Source organism: Protopterus annectens, chromosome 1.part1 (genome assembly GCF_019279795.1).
Source record: "Protopterus annectens isolate FY-2018-M chromosome 1.part1, PAN1.0, whole genome shotgun sequence".
NCBI classification, from domain to species: Eukaryota; Metazoa; Chordata; order Ceratodontiformes; family Protopteridae; genus Protopterus; species Protopterus annectens.
The window spans coordinates 562,432,815-562,455,592 of record NC_056726.1 but is presented as its reverse complement, the minus strand read 5'-3'; positions in this window follow the sequence as shown (position 1 = coordinate 562,455,592).

Genomic DNA, 22,778 nt, shown 5'->3' with positions numbered 1-22,778 from the left:
TGGACAATATGGCCTAGTGTGCTGAACACCTTAAAGTCATAAAGAGATTCATGTGAGTAAACAGCTAAATAACAGCAACAGTGTTATCAAACAAACAAATTACAATACTGAAAGCCTGGCTTTTGTATTATCACTTGCTATGGATCTCCCTTGTATGTGTTTCCTACATGTAGTCTCTATCCAGAAGGCATACCTAGGACTAGCCTTTGTTCTCTACTAGGGGATGCTACAATAGCAGGAGATCCCTCCTTTTTCTTTCCAGATGCTGACTCCTATCTCAATGTGCAACAGTCTCAGTAATCAAAAGAGGAATACTGATGCTACAGTTTGGAACCCTGCTAGTGCACTGACAGGTAGGCCGGGCAAAAAATAAAGAAAAAATAACAGACCGAGAAAGTTAGCCCTGAATAATACCTTTATTGTTTGCTAATGGTAGTGAAACAGTGAAAGTAATTGAATGAATGAATGAATGAATAGTAAATAAATAATTAAAACGAGCCTATCCCAGCACTCAGCATGTCCAAGGCAGAGAAATTTGTCCTGAGTGAGGCATCGACCCATATGTACACCCCCCCACACACACACACACACACAGTTAGGGTAATGGTGAAAAAGGTCATTTCAACCTACAGTACATTTTTAGGATGAAAGAAGAAACTGGAGCATTTGACAAAGTCCCATGTGGACACAGGGGATGTGTAAACTCTGACATATTTTGACACTACCATAACAGAGGACTGTTATTCTGCTGCACTCCTCTTATCTCATTGCAGCTAAACCTGTTTTCAGTTTGGAGAAAATGGAAGGAATGTGATCTTGGAGTGAGGATTTTGTTTTCAGATACAGTATCTGGGTTTCATGTATCCTTCTGTCTGAAGATTATTAAAAGGGATTTGACTGGTCTGAGGAGGTAAGAAGAAAGTAGAATTACAGTTATGTGCACAAGTACTTAATTTTTCTAGTCTTCATTGTTTAAAATATACCACAAATGGTACACTAATGTGGTATTTTGTAATAAACACTCTGCTACTTACACACACACACACACACACACACACACACACACACACACACAGACACACACAGACACACACACACACACACACACACACACACACACACACACACACACACACACACACACACAGTCATAGTGGCCTAAATATTAGTTGCAGGTTGTGTGTGTGTGTGTGTGTGTGTGTGTAAGTAGCAGTGTGTTTATTACACAATACCACATTAGTGTACCATTGAAGGAAGGATTGGGGTGAGAGAAAAAAGGGATGACATTAGTAACTTCATATGTGACATACAATGTATTGATACACTTATTGGACTCTATTCTTTTAACTTTACTTTTAAGACTACCAACTCCTAAAAATGCCTTTTTTACTTTTAAGACTACCCAGCTTATAACAGTTGCACACTGTACTACAAACTGCAGCAAGCAGTCCTTGATGTGTGCATATATTGCACATATGTGTGTCCACATTATACTGATCACAGTTTACAGCAGGCCATTTGTGACACTGGTATAGAGGTCTGAAGTTGCATTGCAATGCTGAAGAAAATGTAACAGTATTTTATAGTTTGGAAGTGTGGTTTTTGAACCCACAGCCTCTGACTACTTTCTAATACTGTACTGTTGTTTTGGCCAACAGACTAATGAATGCATATTTGCCTTTTACATTTGAGAGATGCATGCCCAATTTGATACAACTGTATTAAATACAAAAAATGTGTCTTTAACATTTAATGCTACAATAACAGTACTGTTCTGATGCATAGATACCACATGCTTCTCTCATCCTTGGCAACCTCAAGGCATGAGTCCTCACATTCAAAGCTGTCTCCATGGCAGCTGTGTAAAAAACAAAGCAGAATACCATTATGAATACCAGGCTTGACTATATTCAGCTTTGACCTCTTACAAGTAATCACTGTAATTATTATTTACACATCTGTGGGGTGTCCAGAGTCTGAAATTCTCCAATCCAATGGTTGATGGTGTGAAGATTGGGGAAAGATGGGCGAAGGCTGCCAGCCTAGTCAAATAGAATTTGATACATAATTCTATCATTTGTATAAATAAATGTAAAATACAGGCTTGTGTTTTTAAATGAAAGAAAACACTGTAAAATGTGAACTTCAAGATTGTTGCAACATTGCCATCTGCTGTAAGGAAAACCAAGCTAAGCATTTCAAATGTTCTTTGAAGTTACAATTATCTAAAAAAGTGGTGCTGAAGCATCTGGCTGAACACATTCTTTCTATTGTATTAACTTAAGGAATAATTGTTAGAGTATACATGTGAAAAGTCTTTTATTGTTGTAGTTTCCTGAGCAGGTGTTAGCTTGCTAAATAATGCAGTTTGCGGCCTGGGAATTCCAGACTAAGTGTTACAATGATGTAATGTGAATACTGGGAAAACCTAAGTGTCAAAATGATGTAATTTGGGAGGGCCTTAGCAGAGCTGTTTGTTAGTGTTTTAAAAACTATTGTTCAGTGAGAGACTAAAAGCATTTGTCTTGGACCATCAGCCAAGCACTGCTTATGCTCTTTATGTATGTAAGTAAGATTATAGCACTGTGTTTTCTCTTAAGAATAGCTAAAGATTAGAAAGTTAGATTAAGTGTTTTTCTTTGACATCAGACCTGTCCTACTGTATTGTTTTAAGTTTCTGTGTGATCTCTGAACTCTTAGATATATCTGTGATGTAGTAGTATTGTCTTGTATTTTAATTATTTATTATTAAATATTTTAAAAACCTTTACCTGTGGCTGGTTTGTGTAGAGACAAGTTAGGCTCTAGAGTACAATGCATATTTATAGAGGTTACTGTAATAGGCCACTCTAATAAGCCTTAAGACTGAATAGTCTCATTACCAATTGGATAATAATATTGCACAGTAATAATTGGACACCCTTTTAAAGGCCTTTGGGTAGCTGATAATTATTAAGCTGGTGGTGGCAGAAATTACTAACTTATAGTCAGGGTAAAGGGGCACAGACAGAGAATCTGTGTCAGACTTTCCAAGGAGTGTTTGTGAAGTTGTATAAATATTTATCTCAAAGTGTGGGTGTGTGTCAGCTACCTGGGCAGGGAAACTATGCAATGCTTGGACAGAGAGGGTACTGGAGGTTAGCTTGCCAGCTAGGCTGAGATCTGGACCCTATAGCTGTGCCAGTGGGGAGTCTTATTGGAGACCTGAAGAGCAAGGGAGCAACCATCCCCAGACTGACTGTGATCTCTGTGTGCACTTAAGGGACATTGTACTTTACTGTGGGTATTAGTTATCCTTTGCTCTTCTAGAAGATGACCTCCCTGCAGTTGGCGGTGAGGATTGAGGCTCCTTGATTGCTGGGCCAGGGCATGGTTGTCACAAGTGGTGGCAGTAGTTGGGATAAGATATCCTCACATATCTGTTTGGTAGCGGTGTGGGTAGAGTTAATCCTGTAGCTTATGTACAGTGATCTCTGAAAGTGTTTTGTACTCTAAATCAGCCATGCAGTGTATACTCAGAGTTCAGATCACAATTGTTTTATTTCTTTTGTTAGCTTAGTTAGTCAGGGTGAGCAGGCAGCATGTCAGCACAGGAGTATGGAAAGCTGACAAAAAGCCAGCTGGTGGATATGTGCCAGGCTAGGGGACTGGTGCATGGAAACCTGACTAAGGCAGACTTGATTGCAGCCTTGGTTACAGCTGCATCAATAAACAGCATCCAGGAGGACAATCAGACTGTCAGTGGAGATACAATATCCTCAGAGAATGGACAGCTCAACCTTTCTACGAAGGACAATCAGACTGGCAGTGGAGATACAATATCCTTGGGAAATGAACAGCTCAAACTTTCTGCAGTGGACTTAAAAATCCAACTGAAGCTAAAGAGACTTGAAATGGGGGCCAGGCATTTGGAGATAGAAGCCGAAGAAAAGGAGCATCAGAGGAAGCATGAGAAGGAATGCTGACTATTCACCAGAGTCATGGAGGTAATGGGGAAGGGAGTAACTGCACCCCAGAAGCACAGCAGGTCAGTACATTTCTTCTGCAATTTAAAGAGGGGGATAATGTTGATAGTTTTATTCACATGTTTGAAAGGGTATGCAAACAGTATAGTGTTGAACAAAGGCTCTGGGTACTGTTCCTGACCCCCTTACTCCATGGGAAAGCTGTAACTTGTAGATCACAAATGCCTGACTCTATCTGTTTTGATTATACTGCTGTAATAAAATGTCTGTTACAATGTTTTAAAATAACATCTGAAATGTATAGGAAAAAGTTTTGTGAGCATAGACACAAGGCAGATGAAAATGTATGTGAATATGTTGTTGAACTGAGCACTTATTTTCATAGCTGGGTGACTGGATGTCAGGTCACCACTTTTGAAGGGCTGGCAGACCTTTAGGTGAGGGAACAAGCCCTTACCACTTTGCCTGAGGACATGAGGACCTGGTTAGCTGATAGACAATGTGCTACTTCCGATGAGTTGGGGAAGAAGGGAGACCTATACCTGGCCAGCAGGGCAGCCATGCACAGGAAGGGGACCCCCAGTACTGCTCATGGGTCTAAAGGAACCCATGGTGGGTAGCACAGACTGTCCCAACAGAATCTGCCAGTAGCAGGGGAAGCCACTAGTCCAGGTACACATCCAGGAGCTAGTGTAAAATGTTTTGAATGCAACCAGTGGGGCCATGTGGCATACAGGTGTCCATGGAGGCAAGGTGGGGAACCAAAGTTGAGGGTGCCAGTAGGTGGGAAAGAAAAAATGCCAATAGTAAGTTGTCTTGAGACAACCGGGGTCTGGAACTACCATCATGCAGATGTCCTGAGAGGGAAGGACTTGGATGAGGCAGTCCCATGTACTTATGTAGTTATACGTAGTGAGGCTAGGAGACAAGCATGTGGGTCTGGCAGCCTGGGGGAGACCCAGACAGACTGCATATTTGCAGCCAGGACTGTTGAGGTGTTTACTTTAGGGAGTGAGCTATGCTGTATCAGTAAGACTGAATGTGAGCCACAGCTGCTTGTGGGTACTGATATTCCCTTGGACAGGGTAACTGCAAAGGTAGAGGTGAATAGTAGTACCCAGGCTGACAGTGAGGCACCACTGTCAGAGGATGCCAAACTTCCTGTAGAAGGGGAGCTGGGAAGGGTTACAATGAGGGAGTTGAGACAGGCTCAGCTCTCAGACCCTACATTGCAAGGCCTGAGGCAGGTAGCTAGGAAGGCACCTGATTCTAAAAGGAAGGGGGGATCTGTATACTGGGACAAAGGGTTACTATACAGAGAGTGGATCCCTGAGGGAGGGCTAGAAGTTGAGAGAGTACAGCAGTTAGTAGTGCCTAGAGCCTAACAAGTGGCACTTCTAGCCATAGCCCATTATATTCCATTTGCAGTTCATATGGGCATAAAACGTAGAAAGAGGTGTATTATGCAAAACTTCTGTTGGCCTGGAATTTCCAGAGATGTATCAGGGTACTGCAGGACCTGTGAGCAATGCCAAAAGGTAGGCAAGGCAGGAGGCAAGGTGAGAGCTCCTTTGATGCCTTTGCCTGTGATTGAGGAGCCATTTCAGAGGGTAGCTATGGATATTGTGAGTTCTTTGTGTACCCCAAGTTCCACAGGGAAAAAGTATATCCTAGTGGTAGTGGATTATGCTACACGATACCCTGAGGCAGTGGCTTTGTCCTCCATTAAGAAAGAGAAGGTGGCAAATGCTTTGTTAGAGATTTTCAACAGGGTGGGTTTTCCAAAAGAAATACTGACTAACCGAGGTGGCAATTTCATGTCAGACCTGCTGGCTTGTCTGTGGAAGTCCTGTGGGGTGAACCCCCTATCATCCCCAGACTAATGGTCTTGTTGAGAGGCTAAACTCTACAAACAAAGTCCATGCTACAGGCATTTGCAGATCAGTTTAAGAAGGAGTGGGACGAATATTTGCCCCATCTGTTGTTTGCTTACAGAGAGGTTGTCAAAGGAAAAAACTTCAAAGACCAATACACGTAAGGTTCAGGTTAAGGCACTTCAATTCTTGCGGCAAGGAGACAAAAACATGCAAATACAGAGTTTGTCTGATTAGTAACAGGAAGTGAAACCATTATTATACTATTTTACAAAGCATTGCCTTCTAAAGCTGACGTAATTAAATACAAGCCTACTACATTGTTTTTCACAGCAGATGTTGTTCAATATTTTCTGCTGACATGACATTACATTTCTAGATTTGTGAGAAACTTTTCAGAAAATAACATGGCCTTTATGACCACTAGCTAGTTGCAGTTATTCCTACAGTGCTGTGTTACATTTCAAGGTACTCTCCCTATTCAAGCACAAAGCAAACACTGATTATAGCTCATATTCTTCAAGCAGTCTTTGTTCTACTTATCTATTCTTCCTGCAGCTGTATATGTTCTCATAGCACAGACAGGGCTAATTGTCTAAGTTTAATAACATTATAGAAAGCAGTATTGTTCTATTCATTATTTTCCTAACCTAGCAGAAAATCATCCACTTCTCAGTTAATTTCCTAAGACATAAACAAGATTTTAGCTGTGCTGACAAAATACAAGGTCAGAAAGCATTCACAGTTTATATGGATTTATGCAGCATGAAATAGAATAAATGTGTTAACCCTTTTGGGCCTTTAAAAGCACTAATACACACATTAATACACATTTTTTAACATTTCCCCCCTATTAATACTTTTATTCTACTTTCAAAAAGCATAAACAGTTTGTTTCTTCTCCTAACTTCTTCCATTCAGGATTTGCAGTTAAGAGAGTCAGTCATTCAGTTTAACTTATGAAAGCATTTCAGTCTTTAACAGCTCTTCAAACTCAGTACTTTGATATAAGGTTTCAGAAACTGACATGTCTATAAAATCTTTGATCAATTTGATCAATCTTTTCATGCAGGGGATGCCACAGCAAACACATACTCCCAACAGGAGCATACCTACACAAATGGCAATCAAGATATTCATTAGGATGGTACCTCACCCCCCAAACCATTTCTGGAAAAAGTCCGTCAGTGGGTTTTGGTCTGGTTTGGTCATGGCTGACACTTGTTGAATTACCTCAAGGTGATTGTCTATCTTGTGCTGGTTGTCAGGAATATATGAACAGCACTCTTCTTGGATTAAAGCACACGTACCACCTCTCGCCGCTAGGGTGAAGTCAAGAGCCATGCAGTTTTGAAGCACCACAGTTCTCATGGCATTCAGTTCATCAGTTATTAAATTCGAGAGCAAAAAAAGTTGCATTGCTCATTACTTCAAGGAGTTTAGACAGTTTTCTCAGCTCCCAAATTGATTTCACCGCTCCATATCCTGGTGATATGTCTGGCCACGTTATAACAGAATCACTCAAGTCCATATGTGTCAGTTTATCGTCCATGGAATGATGGTTTCTCCAGCCTGCCCCGATCTGTCCCACTGGATTTTCAGGTTTCCTGAGAGGTTTCTTGGTGACCTCTCGTGCATTTCGAATTTTACCTTGAGGCAAAACTGCAGTGTGTCATATGGCCGGAACTAGGTAACCCAAAAAACAACTTCCAGACCAATTCTCAGGTAACCATTTGTATGCCTTTTTGCCACACACAAAATAACAATCCTCTACCTTAGTAGTAACTTTACTATTAACATATACTTGCCCTGCATGAAACATTTTCCTATCAATTATAGACAGTTGCTTAAAAAGAACATCATTATGTTGTACTTCATTAATTGTTTCATGCATCAATTCAAGAAATGAATCATAGTTTGTTATTACAATAAGAACCTGCATTATTTGCTTTAGTGTAACATTTGTAAGGAACTGTCACATTGCAATTTCTCCAACCCACCTGAACAGTATCATTTTTGTAAAAACACACATTTCTCTTCTGTGGAACAGACAAGTGCAATGCTATTTTATCTTGTGATTTAACAGTTGTGGTGTCATAAATTAAGTTTTCCCATGTCTCATTGACCCCTAGGGGAACTGCAGTCATTAATATTCCCCCGTATGCTGTCTGTAAAGCTGTACAAATCCAGCAATTCGAAACATTAAAAGTCTCAGCATACACATATTTAATTGCTTGGTAAGTGTTAAAGTTCGGGTGCCAGTTTATAAGTAATGCATCACGTTTATTCAGTTTGGCTTGTGTGGCTGGAAAAAGAAAAGGCCACAACAAAAAGATTAATGTCACCAGTATAGTCAACAGGATGATCATGCAATACATCTGTGGTTGTTCTGCATTCCTGTTTGCTCTGGATTTTGTCATTTTTACTCTTGTAGTGTAGCAGTAACAAGATATTTATCTAGTTCAAAGTTTTTAACCAGTTTACAGTGTGTCAGGTGAATCCAGGATGCATGCTCCGCAATCTTGACTGCAGTGGGTGTTGACAGTAGCACTTGGTATGGCCCTTCCCACTTCGGCGTCATCCAGTTTTTCTTTTTGATGACTTTCACCCAGACCCACGTGCCTGGGACTACTGCTGCTTCTGATGGTCTGGTTTGTTCTTTATCTGAAACAGAATTAAACTGCAGAAGGTGTTTAGAATTCAACAATCTCCTCATATACTCAGCAAGTGTACAGTCGGCTTCCTGGTCTGTGGGTATGAGAGATTTCCACTGAGGTATATAATACGCTCGTCCAAATAGCTTCTCAAAAAGAGTCAATCCCTTTGCATTCGGAACAGTTCTCATGCTCAACAGTGCCAGGGGCAGACAGTACACTCAATTTCTGTGTCTCTTCAATAAGTTTCCTTAACTTGTTCTTCAATGTCCCATTGTGCCTCTCCACCAATCCTGCAGATTGAGGGTGATACGCACAATGATTTTTTAAAGAAATCCCAAAATACTTGCTCCATTGTTGTATGGTTTGGTTTACAAAATGTGTGCTATTGTCACTGTAGATCTTTTCCGGTATGCCAAATCTAGGAATAATTTCTTTAACAAGGGTTTTCGCAACAGTGGCTGCGTCTGGACTTTTGGTCGGAAAAGCTTCCACCCATTTGGAAAACATATCTACAATGACAAGACAATACTTCTTATTTTCGCATTTGTTCAGTTCTATGAAATCCATACAGAAAGTATGAAATGGATACGGTGGTGTAGGGAAACTCCCTTGCTTGGGCTTCAATGCCCCTTGTGCATGATGTTTATTACAAACGTGACATGACAAACAAACATTTTTGTGTAGTTTATAAATCCATATGTTGTGAACACTGTTCACTAATTGTACCACCCCCCCATTGAGACATGGCATTGCTCATGGCTCAGCAAAGCTGCATATCTAAATAAGTTAGATGGCAATATCGGTTTTCCTCTTTGGAGATGTACAGCCCTTCCTTGAGAATTGCTCCTCGTTTTATCCATCTTTGTTTCTCAACCTGCATAGTAAGTGTCTGCATTGTTTTTAACATTTCTAAGTCTAAAATCTCAGAAGGTTGCAATTTCTCATTCAAAAGAAATGCTTCTGAAGCTGCCTGTTTGCAGCTGTATCAGCTCTGCATTACCTTTTGAAATTCTATCCTGTTGCTTGGTATGAGCTATGCATTTACAAATAGCTACTTTCTGAGGTAACTGAATAGATTCTAAAAGATCTAAAATAAACTGTGCATGGTTGATTGGTTTGCCAGTAGATGTTATCATTCCTCGATTTTTCCACTGTTGCACAAAAACATGTACATTAAAAAAAGCGTACTGGCTATCAGTAAAAATGTTCACACATTTACCCTTTGCTAAGGTACATGCCCGTGTCAAGGCAATCAGCTCTGCTGCTTGTGCAGATAAGTTGTGTGGTAAAGATTTTGCTTCTACAATCTCAGTATCAGAAACTACTGCATATCCTACTAGGTTCTGTCCTGTGGGACCCTTTTTGCATGAGCCATCCACGTAGTATGTCACCTCGGCATCATCCAAGGGAACATCCGTAAGATCTTTTCTAGGCAGTGTCTTTTGCTCAATCTCCTGCAGGCAGCTGTGCGGTGTGCCATCTGCAGGAGTTGGAAGCAAGGTAGACGGATTTAAGGTTGTGCATCGTTCAATTGTCATATGAGGTTGGCTGAAAAATATAGTCATACAGGAAAGATGCCTAGCAGGAGAAAGATATGCTACTTTTTCTTGCAGTAAAATAATCCCGACGGCATGAGGCACTCTCAATGTGAGAGGGTGGAACGACACTACTGAGACCGAAGCCTGCATTGCCATTGCAGCTGTGAGTACTGCTTGTACACAGTGGGGTAAAGACCACGCCACTGGGTCCAGTTGTGATGAATAGTAAGCAATGGGGCATTGCTTGTCCCCATGCTGTTGTGTCAGCACTGATGTCATATAACCTTGCTTACAATCTACAGTTTGGAAAAATCGTTTATGATAGTTTGGTAATCCTAAAACTAATGAGGATGCTATCAACTGTTTTAATTTGCAGAAAGCAGATTCTGCTTCTGGTGTCCATTGTAATAAATCTTGTGCTGCCATAGGCTTCTTGTATATCAAGTTAGTCAGAGGTGCAGATTCCAAGGCATAGTTTGGAATCCAGCTTCAACAAAAGTTGGTCGTACCCAGGAAGGACATCATTTCCTTCTTGGTAGTGGGTTTCGGTGCTTGTAAAATTGCTATTTTTCTGTCCTCATCTAATGTTCTGCCCTCTTTGGATATTACATATCCTAGGTATCTAACTTGCTTTCTCCAAAGCTGCAATTTGTTTTTATTTACTTTATGTCCCTGAGTGGCTAAAAATTGTAACAATGCTATGGTATCTTCTTTACAATCTTGCTGGGTGGGGGCTGCCAGCAGGATGTCATCAACATAAAGTAAAATCTGACTGCCTCTTGGTGGGATAAATCCCACCAAGTTGCTTGCCATTTCTTGTGAGAATATTGTTGGACTTTCACAATATCCCTGTGGTAGTCACGAGTATGTGTACCTTTTCCCCTGAAATGTGAATGCAAACCAATGTTGGCTGTCAGGGTGTATCGGTATCGAAAAGAATGCATTGCTGATATCTACCACAGAAAAATATTTCTGTTGAGGTTTCAAATCATTCAACAGGGTGTGTGGATCTGGCACTGTAGGTGCCCTTGGTATTACTGCATTATTTACAGCTTGCAAATCTTGCACCATACGCCATTCTCCATTTGCTTTCCTAACAGGAAATAAGGGTGTGTTACATGGTGAATCAGGTGATTCCACCAGTACTCCTTCCTTAAGTAAAGCTGCTATAATAGGTTTGATTCCTACCTCTGCATCTTTTCTCAAGGGATACTGTCTCTTTTGTGGTCTGAATGCTGACTTTGGTGTGATAGTAACTGGTCCTGCTGTACGAATAAGTCCTACACCTGATTTGCCTGTTGACCAGAGAGTTTCTGGTATGCTTTGTAAGGCATCTTCTTCCTCTTCTGATAAGAGTGCTAATCAGCTGTCCTCGCTAGACTGCAAGTGTACAGCTGGGTGTGTCTGTGTTATCCAATTTAACTTCTGCTTTTGTACTCCCTGTTCTGACAGTTCTAACTCTATCTGTTTTTCCCATCTCGTGACTTTTTCTCCTAAGTCTGCCCATTTTACATTTTTGTCCTTAGTTGCTTTACATGTGGTAATCGATTAGATTTATAAAGTGCAAAGAACTCCTGGGGTAATGAGCAGCTAACTACACTGTTCCCTTCCATATCCCAGTACAGATTACGTAATACTAATCTGTTTGCCCGGTTTTTAAACAACTCTTGCTCATATTCTTTGTCAGGTCCTGGTGTGCTACAATAATACAGAGTACAGTGCAACAAATGTTATTTATCAATGTCAAGGGAGGGGAACTTGCTGTGGCTACATTCACCAGCTCTTCGGTTACTGTCCCTGGACCAGTCGTAACCAAGTCCTGGCTGTACCAATAAAATGTTTCACCCTCCGATCGCACTGCAAAAGTATCAATTTGTCGCTGTGCTTCCATACCCTGCATAGTTGGAACTACTGCTAATTTTCCCAAAAAATTTTTGCCTTTTTTTTCCCATTAAAAAGGTCTTTTTGCCCCAAAAAAGGGTTTATGGGAGAGGGGGCCCCTCATTATGTTGTACTTCATTAATTGTTTCATGCATCAATTCAAGAAATGAATCATAGTTTGTTATTACAATAAGAACCTGCATTATTTGCTTTAGTGTAACATTTGTAAGGAACTGTCACATTGCAATTTCTCCAACCCACCTGAACAGTATCATTTTTGTAAAAACACACATTTCTCTTCTGTGGAACAGACAAGTGCAATGCTATTTTATCTTGTGATTTAACAGTTGTGGTGTCATAAATTAAGTTTTCCCAGGTCTCATTGACCCCTAGGGGAACTGCAGTCATTAATATTCCCCCGTATGCTGTCGGTAAAGCTGTACAAATCCAGCAATTCGAAACATTAAAAGTCTCAGCATACACATATTTAATTGCTTGGTAAGTGTTAAATTTCGGGTGCCAGTCTATAAGTAATGCATCACGTTTATTCAGTTTGGCTTGTGTGGCTGGAAAAAGAAAAGGCCACAACAAAAAGATTAATGTCACCAGTATAGTCAACAGGATGATCATGCAATACATCTGTGGTTGTTCTGCATTCCTGTTTGCTCTGGATTTTGTCATTTTTACTCTTGTAGTGTAGCAGTAACAAGATTTTTATCTAGTTCAAAGTTTTAACCAGTTTACAGTGTGTCAGGTGAATCCAGGATGCATGCTCCGCAATCTTGACTGCAGTGGGTGTTGACAGTAGCACTTGGTATGGCCCTTCCCACTTCGGCGTCATCCAGTTTTTCTTTTTGATGACTTTCACCCAGACCCACGTGCCTGGGACTACTGCTGCTTCTGATGGTCTGGTTTGTTCTTTATCTGAAACAGAATTAAACTGCAGAAGGTGTTTAGAATTCAACAATCTCCTCATATACTCAGCAAGTGTACAGTCGGCTTCCTGGTCTGCGGGTATGAGAGATTTCCACTGAGGTATATAATACGCTCGTCCAAATAGCTTCTCAAAAAGAGTCAATCCCTTTGCATTCGGAACAGTTCTCATGCTCAACAGTGCCAGGGGCAGACAGTACACCCAATTTCTGTGTCTCTTCGATAAGTTTCCTTAACTTGTTCTTCAATGTCCCATTGTGCCTCTCTACCAATCCTGCAGATTGAGGGTGATACGCACAATGATTTTTTAAAGAAATCCCAAAATACTTGCTCAATTGTTGTATGGTTTGGTTTACAAAATGTGTGCTATTGTCACTGTAGATCTTTTCCGGTATGCCAAATCTAGGAATAATTTCTTTAACAAGGGTTTTCGCAACAGTGGCTGCGTCTGGACTTTTGGTCGGAAAAGCTTCCACCCATTTGGAAAACATATCTACAATGACAAGACAATACTTCTTATTTTCGCATTTGTTCAGTTCTATGAAATCCATACAGAAAGTATGAAATGGATACGGTGGTGTAGGGAAACTCCCTTGCTTGGGCTTCAATGCCCCTTGTGCATGATGTTTATTACAAACGTGACATGACAAACAAACATTTTTTGTGTAGTTTATAAATCCATATGTTGTGAACACTCGGTTCACTAATTGTACCCCCCCCCCCCCACTCCCCATTGAGACATGGCATTGCTCATGGCTCAGCAAAGCTGCATATCTAAATAAGTTAGATGGCAATATCGGTTTTCCCTCTTTGGAGATGTACAGCCCTTCCTTGAGAATTGCTCCTCGTTTTATCCATCTTTGTTTCTCAACCTGCATAGTAAGTGTCTGCATTGTTTTTAACATTTCTAAGTCTAAAATCTCAGAAGGTTGCAATTTCTCATTCAAAAGAAATGCTTCTGAAGCTGCCTGTTTGCAGCTGTATCAGCCCTTGCATTACCTTTTGAAATTCTATCCTGTTGCTTGGTATGAGCTATGCATTTACAAATAGCTACTTTCTGAGGTAACTGAATAGATTCTAAAAGATCTAAAATAAACTGTGCATGGTTGATTGGTTTGCCAGTAGATGTTATCATTCCTCGATTTTTCCACTGTTGCACAAAAACATGTACATTAAAAAAAGCGTACTGGCTATCAGTAAAAATGTTCACACATTTACCCTTTGCTAAGGTACATGCCCGTGTCAAGGCAATCAGCTCTGCTGCTTGTGCAGATAAGTTGTGTGGTAAAGATTTTGCTTCTACAATCTCAGTATCAGAAACTACTGCATATCCTACTAGGTTCTGTCCTGTGGGACCCTTTTTGCATGAGCCATCCACGTAGTATGTCACCTCGGCATCATCCAAGGGAACATCTGTAAGATCTTTTCTAGGCAGTGTCTTTTGCTCAATCTCCTGCAGGCAGCTGTGCGGTGTGCCATCTGCAGGAGTTGGAAGCAAGGGAGACGGATTTAAGGTTGTGCATCGTTCAATTGTCATATGAGGTTGGCTGAAAAATATAGTCATACAGGAAAGATGCCTAGCAGGAGAAAGATATGCTACTTTTTCTTGCAGTAAAATAATCCCGACGGCATGAGGCACTCTCAATGTGAGAGGGTGGAACGACACTACTGAGGCCGAAGCCTGCATTGCCATTGCAGCTGTGAGTACTGCTTGTACACAGTGGGGTAAAGACCACGCCACTGGGTCCAGTTGTGATGAATAGTAAGCAATGGGGCATTGCTTGTCCCCATGCTGTTGTGTCAGCACTGATGTCATATAACCTTGCTTACAATCTACAGTTTGGAAAATATGATAGTTTGGTAATCCTAAAACTAATGAGGATGCTATCAACTGTTTTAATTTGCAGAAAGCAGATTCTGCTTCTGGTGTCCATTGTAATAAATCTTGTGCTGCCATAGGCTTCTTGTATATCAAGTTAGTCAGAGGTGCAGATTCCAAGGCATAGTTTGGAATCCAGCTTCAACAAAAGTTGATCGTACTCCAGGAAGGACATCATTTCCTTCTTGGTAGTGGGTTTCGGTGCTTGTAAAATTGCTATTTTTCTGTCCTCATCTAATGTTCTGCCCTCTTTGGATATTACATATCCTAGGTATCTAACTTGCTTTCTCCAAAGCTTCAATTTGTTTTTATTTACTTTATGTCCCTGAGTGGCTAAAAATTGTAACAATGCTATGGTATCTTCTTTACAATCTTGCTGGGTGGGGGCTGCCAGCAGGATGCCATCAACATAAAGTAAAATCTGACTGCCTCTTGGTGGGATAAATCCCACCAAGTTGCTTGCCATTTCTTGTGAGAATATTGTTGGACTTTCACAATATCCCTGTGGTAGTCACGTGTATGTGTACCTTTTCCCCTGAAATGTGAATGCAAACCAATGTTGGCTGTCAGGGTGTATCGGTATCTAAAAGAATGCATTGCTGATATCTACCACAGAAAAATATTTCTGTTGAGGTTTCAAATCATTCAACAGGGTGTGTGGATCTGGCACTGTAGGTTCCCTTGGTATTACTGCGTTATTTACAGCTTGCAAATCTTGCACCATACGCCATTCTCCATTTGCTTTCCTAACAGGAAATAAGGGTGTGTTACATGGTGAATCAGGTGGTTCCACCAGTACTCCTTCCTTAAGTAAAGCTGCTATAATAGGTTTGATTCCTACCTCTGCATCTTTTCTCAAGGGATACTGTCTCTTTTGTGGTCTGAATGCTGACTTTGGTGTGATAGTAACTGGTCCTGCTGTACGAATAAGTCCTACACCTGATTTGCCTGTTGACCAGAGAGTTTCTGGTATGCTTTGTAAGGCATCTTCTTCCTCTTCTGATAAGAGTGCTAATCAGCTGTCCTCGCTAGACTGCAAGTGTACAGCTGGGTGTGTCTGTGTTATCCAATTTAACTTCTGCTTTTGTACTCCCTGTTCTGACAGTTCTAACTCTATCTGTTTTTCCCATCTCGTGACTTTTTCTCCTAAGTCTGCCCATTTTACATTTTTGTCCTTAGTTAAGCTTACATGTGGTAATCGATTAGATTTATAAAGTGCAAAGAACTCCTGGGGTAATGAGCAGCTAACTACACTGTTCCCTTCCATATCCCAGTACAGATTACGTAATACTAATCTGTTTGCCCGTTTTTTAAACAACTCTTGCTCATATTCTTTGTCAGGTCCTGGTGTGCTACAATAATACAGAGTACAGTGCAACAAATGTTATTTATCAATGTCAAGGGAGGGGAACTTGCTGTGGCTACATTCATCAGCTCTTCGGTTACTGTCCCTGGACCAGTCGTAACCAAGTCCTGGCTGTACCAATAAAATGTTTCACCCTCCGATCGCACTGCAAAAGTATCAATTTGTCGCTGTGCTTCCATACCCTGCATAGTTGGAACTACTGCTATGCCAAATAGCTGCATAAGGTCTCTGCCCAAAAGGTTTACTGGGCATTTTGCAGAAACAACAATTTTGCTTTTCTGGGTTAATCCTGAAACAGGATAAGTTATTACAATGTTATGGGAGAGGGGCTCCCGATACAGCTGTCCATTAGCTGCTTTCACTAATATGTAATCAGGTGACTCTGAGTTCTCTGGCAGTTTGGAGGGATGTATCAGGGTCCGTGAGACCCCTGAGTCACACAAAAATGTGACTTCCCTCCCTTCTACAAGAAGTGTAACTCCTGCTTTTGTGTCTGCTAAATAGAGCTCTAAGCTCAATAAAGCCAAATCTAAAATTTCATTTTCTTCACTAGCCGCGACTTTTTGCACTTCCTCTATTTCTTCTGTCACATCCTCTACTCCCTCTATCACATTTGCATTTATCTTTTCTCGGTTATTCTCTTCTAGTGATTCCTGGCTATCATATAGTCAGTCCTCACCCTCTTTATCTTCCGTGGTTGCCTTCTTGTTTTTCTTGCAATCCCTTGCCAAGTGTCCCTTTTTACCACATTTAAAGCACTCCCCCCTTTTCTTTTGCCCTTCAAAGTCCTCTGATCATTGATCAGACTGTTTGTTTTCCCTGGGCATTTTTCTTACTCTTTTTCCCAGACTGTACTACATATACTTCTGCTCCATCTTCTACAGAAAATACTTGGGCTTTCTTTTTCTTTTTGCTATTAAAATACCTCTCGGCATGTCTAGCATATTCAAGTAGTGACTGTAGTCTACTTGTATGATGATCTACCATGTGCTTTGTAATAAAGCTGCTTATGGGTGAAATACTGCCTTTTAAAAATGCATTCTTTAACTGCTGTTCATATGGGGAATCATGTGTTTGATCTTCAGGTACCTGCATTCCATAATGGTTATTAAAACACTCTAATAGTCTGGCATAATATCTGTCAACAGTTTCACCTTCTTGTTGGATGCATTGATTAATGCAAGTCTAGTCTGCCCTAGGCTTCCATTTCTCAGAGATTCGGTCTGTAAGACCTTTCACTCTGTTGTCTAACTCTGCACTGCTATGTGGGAGGGGTTTGTGTTCTGCGTATCAGGGATTCCAGTTGCCACTGATCATGTGCCAATCTGGTCCCACAATTTGTCTGACTACTTCTTCTACTTCTTCTCCATTTAAGTTATAACTTAACCTCATGTCTTGTAAGTCTTCTAAAAATTTTCTAAAATTAACTTTTGGATGGGGAATTCCCTCAGTGGCTTTCCGGATATCTTCCAGTGTCCACAGTCTGTACACTAAGAGAGTTGGGTCCTGTCCTTCTTGTCCTGCCTGAGGATTAGGTACTTCTATGAGTGGGCATATCTCTTCTTCACTCATAGACTGTGAATTTCTATTTATTTGATACAACTCAATATCCCCTCTTGAGTTATGTGTTCGAGACCTAGTCTTGACAGGATCTCTGACAAATGGTTTTGGTTTTGCAGGAATAGCAGGATATCACAGGGGTGGACCAGCTTGCCCACTTGCTTCATATTCTGGTAAGGGAAGCAGAGGAGGCGGAGGGGCCGATGCTATTACTAAGTTATTATCCTCTTTATCTAAAAACATTGTTTTTGAATTATTGCTCTTTTGTTCCCTATGGTTTGCTTCCTCAATCCACCTGTGTGCCTGAGGAATTCCTAATTGACGTTGCTTTTTTACCCGACCTCTGGAATCGGTTTTAAGCTGTTTGACGAGTTTAACAAGTGATGATTTCTCTAATTTGCCATCAAATTCATACTTATTAACCCATTTTGAGTAGTATTTAACATTATCGGCACATTGTGATTGCATAAATTTCGCGTCTTCGGTTAATGGCGGAGTTTGGGATCTTTTTGTGCACTTATTTCCCATTTCGTTCTAACCTTTAAAATGTTACGTAATCCTTCTTATCTTTTACGTGGTACCACAGGGTTTTTTATAGTCTCTCCAGAATGACTACCTACCTATTCTGTTTCCCTGATCTATGACAAGACAGCAGTCTTTTTGTCCCTGATCTGTACAAGACAAATTTTTTCTGACAAAACAATGCTAATCAAGTCCCTGATCTAAAACAGAAAAATGTAAATCTCACCTTACCTGAGCCTTCGTGATTGATCGCCTGGTTCGAGGAAAACCCGTCCTTCAGTCACAGATCAGAAAGTGGCTGGCCTCTTTTGTACAACAATTCAGTCGGAGGTCTTTTTAAGTAAGAAGAACCAATGTGGTTTCTTCCCTGTATGGTTTCAAGCCACCTGGCCTGTCTGATCTGGGGCGAAGTGAAGGTCTCCGGCTCGAAGGACCAATCTGTCAAAGGAAAAAACTTCAAAGACCAATACACGTAAGGTTCAGGTTAAGGCACTTTAATTCTTGCGGCAAGGAGACAAAAACATGCAAATACAGAGTTTGTCTGATTAGTAACAGGAAGTGAAGCCATTATTATACTGTTTTACAAAGCAATGCCTTCTAAAGCTGACGTAATTAAATACAAGCCTACTATACTGTTTTTCACAGCAGATGTTGTTCAATATTTTCTGCTGACATGACATTACATTTCTAGATTTGTGAGAAACTTTTCAGAAAATAACATGGCCCTGGAGACCACTAGCTAGTTGCAATTATTCCTACAGTGCTGTGTTACATTTCAAGGTACTCTGCCTATTCAAGCACAAAGCAAACACTGATTATAATTCATACTCTTCAAGCAGTCTTTGTTCTACTTATCTATTCTTCCTGCAGCTGTGTATGTTCTCATAGCACAGACAGGGCTAATTGTCTAAGTTTAATAACATTATAGAAAGCAGTATTGTTCTATTCATTATTTTCCTAACCTAGCAGAAAATCATCTGCTTCTCAGTTAATTTCCTAAGACATAAACAAGATTTTAGCTGTGCTGACAAAATACAAGGTCAGAAAGCATTTGCAGTTTATATGGATTTATGCAGCATGAAATAGAATAAATGTGTTAACCCTTTTGGGCCTTTAAAAGCACTAATACACACATTAATAAACATTTTTCTAACAGAGGTTCCCCCAGGAATCCACAGGTTTTTCACCCTTTGAGTTGCTGTATGGGCATGGGGTGAGGGGACCTCTAGATTTAATTTGAGATGAGGGGGAGAGTGAGTGAGTCTCACAAGGAGTCTGTTGTGGCATACATCCTAAAGCTCAGGACAAGCCTCAGGGAACTCATGGCCTTGGCCCAGAAGAACCTGGCAGAAGCCCAACAACAGAAAAAGGTGTGGCATGACAGGAATGCTCGAGCTAGAGAATATGCTGTGGGGCAGCAGGTAATGGTTCTCATTCCTGTCAGACACAAGCTGCAAACAGCTTGGGAGGGACCCTACAAGGTGGTAAGAAAGGTAAGTGATGTTAATTACATGGTGGAAGTGCTAGGGAGATGGCAGGGGCACAAATTATACCATGATAACATGATGAAACCTTACCATGATAGGGAGGCCCTTGTGCTGAGCATTTGCAGTGGATTGAAGGAGGAGTCTGAGGGAGATCTGGGGACTGATCTCCTCAGTGAAGCTTGGGCTGACACCTCGGTGGAAGGGGTAGCAATGTCCCATCAGCTATCTCCTACCCAGGCTCGAGAAATCAAAGCAGTGTTGCAGGAATTTGGGGACATGTTCACTGGGAAACTGGGAAGCACCCACCTGGTGCAGCACCAGGTGGATACAGGATCCCAAAGGCCTATTAGGCAGGCCCTTTATAGGGTGCCTGAGAGAGTCAAACAGATTCTGAGGGAAGATTTACAGGAGATGTTGGAAATAGGGGTGATTCAAGAGTCCAACAGTCCCTGGGCCTCACCAGTGGTGTTGGTGCCAAAGAAGGATGGCAGCACCAGGTTCTGTGTGGATTACAGGAAAATTAATAGTCACACAGAGTCAGATGCTTACCCCATGTCTAGGACAGATGAGGCCCTAGAACATCTGGGTGGGGCTAAGTATCTTACAGCCATTGATCTTACCCAGGGTTACTGGCAGGTGCCCTTGACTCTCAGTGCTAGAGAGAAGTCAGCCTTTGTGACTCCTTTTGGCTTGTATGAGTTCACAAAGATGCCCTTTGGGATGAAGAATGCCACAGCAACTTTCCAGAGGCTGGTGGATAATATCCTAGCAGGAGCAGGAGGGTTTGCCCTTGCTTACCTAGATGATATTGCCATCTACAGCCATTCCTGGCCGGAGCACCTTCAGCATGTGCTGGGCAGACTACAAAGAGCAGGGTTGACCATTAAGCCGAGCAAATGCCAGGTGGGTATGGCAGAGGTCTCCTACCTAGGACATAGAGTGGGGAGTGGTAAGAACTTGCCAAAGTGGAAGCTATTCAGGCTTGGCCTACACCTGTTACTAAAAGCAGGTGAGGGCATTCTTAGGGGCAGCAGGGTAATACAGAATGTTTGTTCCTAGTTATAGTACCATAGCTGCTCTCCTCACAGACCTTACAAGGAAGAACAGGCCAAATAAGGTAGTGTGGACCCCAGCATGTGAGCAGGCATTTCAGAAGCTTAAAGAAGCTTTGGGAGGATGCTCTGTGTTAGCCAGTCCAGATTGCAACAAAGAATTGGTTGTGCAAGTGGATGCTTCAAACAATGGGGTGGGGGCTGTACTTAGCCAGATTTCTTCAGAGGGGGAAGAGCACCCAGTGGTTTATCTCAGTCATAGGCTCCATCCCAGGGAGGAATGCTATGCCGCTGTAGAAAAAGAATGTCTAGCTATAGTGTGGGCATTGCAGAAACTTCAACCTTATCTGTATGGAAGAAAATTTACTGTAATGACAGATTACAACCCTCTAATATGGTTAAACAGAGCCAGTCAGCAAAATGCCAAATTACTAAGATGGAGCCTGGGGTTGCAAGCATATGATATGTCAATGCAGTACCACAGTGGGAGTAGCAATGCCAATGCAGATGGGCTCTAAAGACAGGGAATGGGGAGAGGTACCCTCATAGAGACCTAACCCTCTCAAGCGGCATTTCTCAAGGGTCACTTGAAAAACTAACAAAACGAATTGGAGCAAGTGCTAAAAAAAAAAAAAACAAATCCCAAATGCAAAAGGAAATAAAGGAAATAGGAGGCGAAAATTCTGATTGTTTATTGAGGTATAATAGTAGCATAAACGCCAAAGACACTCCACACTGCGTTTTCGTTTGAATCCACTTCATCAGACAATTTTACACTTCCAATACATGCACCTTAAATACAAACTTTTTAATTGGATAAACACCAATTAAGCCAATATTGCACCCTCTTAATTGCTCTATTAAAACAAACATTCACCAAGAACTGACTGCAGGATTCAATTTGTCTAAACTTACAACATAAAGAAAAAACTATTTCTCCTTATAAATATAAGCAAAGCTTTATAAGCTTCCATTAAAATAAAACAAAACTAAATATTACACTACCTCCATTACCTATCAAATAAATAGCAATTTCTCTAATTCAAAAAGTTAAACATAAAAACTTTTAAAATTCACATGAATTTGATAATGATTTGCTTTAATAGAGCAATTAAGAGGTTATCCAAAAAAGTTTGTATTTAAGGTGCATGTATTGGGAGTGTAAAATTGTCTGATGAAGTGGATTCAAACGAAAACGCAGTGTGGAGTGTCTTTGGCGTTTATGCTACTATTATACCTCAATAAACAATCAGAATTTTCGCCTGGAGCCTTATTTCCTTCAAGTGCATTTGCACTTGAAAAACTAGCTTGAGTTCTCGGAGGGGGGAGATGTGAAGATTGGGGAAAGATGGGCAAAGGCTGCCAGCCTAGTTAAATAGAATTTGATACATAATTTTGTCATTTGTATAAATAAATGTAAAATACAGGCTTGTGTTTTTAAATGAAAGAAAACACTGTAAAATGTGAACTTTAAGATTGTTGCAACATTGCCATCTGCTGTAAGGAAAACCAAGCCAAGCATTTCAAATGTTTTTTGAAGTTACAATTATCTAAAAATGTTGTGTCAAAGCATCTGGCTGAACACATTCTTTCTATTGTCTTAACTTAAGGAGTAATTGTTAGAGTATACATATGAAATGTATTTTATTGTTGTAGTTTCCTGAGCAGGTGTTAGCTTACTAAATAATGCAGTTTGCGGCCTGGGAACTCCAGACTAAGTGTCAAAATGATGTAATATGAATACTGGGAAAACCTAAGTGTCAAAATGATGTAATTTCGGAGGGCCTTAGCAGAGCTGTTTGTTAGTGTTTTAAAAACTATTGTTCAGTGAGAGACTAAAAGCATTTGTCTTGGACCATCAACCAAGCACTGCTTATGCTCTTTATGTATGTAAGTAAGATTATAGCACTGTGTTGTCTCTTAAGAATAGCTAAAGATTAGAAAGTTAGATTAAGTGTTTTTCTTTGGCATCAGACCTGTACTACTGTATTGTTTTAAGTTTCTGTATGATCTCTGAACTCTTAGATATCTCTGTGGTGTAGTACTATTGTCTTGTGTTTTAAT